The following is a 2,788-nucleotide window of genomic DNA, read 5'->3' on the forward strand; positions in this document are numbered from 1 at the left end:
AAACCTATAAATATATGCACATAGATCTATTTCCCCCTCCTCAAATATAAATATATTTGCATATGTGAAAACAGCAAGGGAATGGAGCGGCTTAAATTTTATGGGCTTGTTCTGAAGCTCATTCTGAAAGTTATTTTTTTAATTAATTTTTTTTTTTACTTTTGAGTGCACAATTAATATGCAATGTTTTAGCACCCTGTGCTTACTTTAGGTTATTATTTCACAAAACTCATCACCATCAAATCCAGTCTCCAGAAATAATATGTTCAATATTTTTACGGATTAATTTTTCTTGTGTCTATTCTATGCCTTCAATAATATATTTAATTGATCTTCTTCTAGATTAATCTACTTAAGATATTACTTTAGATATGCTACAATGAAGAGGATTATTTACCTTACACCAACTTTCTTTCTTATAGTCTACCAGTGTAGATAAGTAATTATTTTGGTTTCGTTATAGATTCCCAATACAATTTAAAATGATAAATTTATAACTGTGTGTGTTTGTGCATTCAGTCAACAATTATAGAATACATTAACTCCTTTAAGGAAACAGTATCCTTAGATACTGTTTGCCATCGTCTTCCCATCTCCTTAACGATGTGCATTGGCATTTCTGTCATCTGAACATTTATTTCTACATAATTCAGTTCAATAACATTTATATTTGTTTTATGGCCCACTTTAAGTGGAATGGTCTGTACCTGTGCTTTGTATCATTACTAGCAGAATTCATCATGTTCATCATGATTATTTTTTAATGATATTTCATGTATTTTTCATTTCTTGATGACTTGAAAGAATAGTTGGGGTAGAGGAGCTGTATTTTTTTAAATGTATTTATCTCATCTCTCTGAATCTTTTCATTACATTCTGATCTTTTTATTGTTTTCTTAAATCTTTCAGAATGTACTAGATTGTGCTTAAAACAAACCAGTATTAATTCATTTATCACTGTTTTCTGAGACATTTCTCTATTATTGTAGAATATTAGGATGAAAAGAGAGTAAACTTGGTGATCCATTGTCAGTCCTTGTGATAAGGAGAGTTATTAACAAGCCGCTGTTGACCCTGGTCCCCCTTGCTTTCCAGCAGGAGATGGCCTTTGCTCATCAGAGATCTCAATATTGCTACCAGTTGTCCTTACCGCCATAGATAGTTTGTTCACTTCCTTTAAAGTAGAACTGTGTGTGTGTGTGTCTATGAATTAAACACCTGGCTACTAGAGTTCTACCCAAAACATGAGAAAGAATTGGGATATCTTTGTTATGCTTATTGACTTTCAATTAGGTCTTCATGAGTTCAACTCTTGCTCATTTTCACCCTCAATCTCCCTTGGCCCTTTCTAATCTCCAATTTTTCTGCTGTGTTGCTGGCCTAAAGGCAGTATTGGATTACCCAATAAGCTAGGTAAACCTGAGTTTATTTGTACTTACTTTCTGATTTGCAGTGAACTCTTTCATAGTTTTTCGCCACATCCTAGATTCTGCTTCTAAGTCTGACTGGCATCTGTCCCAATCCCAAAACACCTTCATACAAAGCAAAGCCTCTTTTCAAATTTAACGACCTTTGTCAGGGACAGGCAAGGTAAGCATAGGTTTCCTTGTGCTTACTTAGTAGTCTGTAGTAATTGTAAGTAAGCACATGTAAACCTATGCTTGCTTTGAATATTAGGTAATTAATTCTGGTCTAATGGTACCACTTGGCTGAGTACTTTAAATGGCTTTAAATAGTAATCTTAGTTTTCTTTTCATTTTGTTTCATGAGTTGCTAGTTATTTGAGTATATCTGTCTTCCACTTTCCACAAATTTGTTGACATTTTATAGTTAACTCATATATTTATCCCCATTTTGTTTTTATTATTATAGCTTTGTGATTTTGGAATGTTTATTTACTAGAATTTTAATTGAACTTGGGTTGGGTAAAGAGATCATTTTAGCAAATAGAGTAGAACCCCAGTACTCAACCGTATCAGTACTTGACCTAATCAGATTTCGACATGAAATGTCGAGAAAATTTTACATCGGAGCTTAAACAGAACATCAGAATCTGACCCCATGCCCGTGATTTTTGTAAACAAAAGCAGTTCATGTTTTGGTTATTCAGTGTTAGATGGCATTGTTAGTATGCATTGTTTAAAACTTTTGAAGCTGTGTTCCAAGCGTTTTGCTATAGTTTTCATAGTTTTTATGGATTTTTGTACTGTTTTTAGATTAAAAGCATGGGTCCTAAGAAAGAGTTTTTTTGAAAAGAATCATCATGATAAGGAATTGGTTAATCGTGTTATTGATATTGTTGATGAAATGCCAACTGCAGACCACATTAGACAGGTTTTTTAGGTTTTTTTTAGAGAAAGCCAACCAGGTCCTAGTGAAAAAAGGCAAAGAAGCAGAAAAAAACCTCCTGAAAAGCAGCTACCAGTTGGTTTGATGGAAGGGGATTCCCTTCCGAACAATGACTCTCCCTCCATACCTCCTGTCCACATCCCTGTCCACAGATCCAGATCCTCATCAATCTCCAGATATGGGCCATACCATACTATAGTTGTTAAAAAATGTTTAATGTTGTGTTTCTTATTTAAATTATATGGTTTAACTCTGAACTTATTTACTTTGAAATTTCTGTTTAATGTTTTGTATAAAAAGGCAAGGTTAGGAGAAAAACTTGGTGGTTGAAAATGGATTAATCCATTTTCAATTATTTCTCATGGGAAAAATTGATTCGGACCTCAACTGCATCACATTCTAGAATGGATTAGCATTGAGGTCAGGGGTTCTACTGTAG

This window comes from Echinops telfairi, unplaced genomic scaffold (genome assembly GCF_000313985.2).
Source record: "Echinops telfairi isolate 266 unplaced genomic scaffold, ASM31398v2 ScPeMD7_4;HRSCAF=17, whole genome shotgun sequence".
NCBI classification, from domain to species: Eukaryota; Metazoa; Chordata; class Mammalia; order Afrosoricida; family Tenrecidae; genus Echinops; species Echinops telfairi.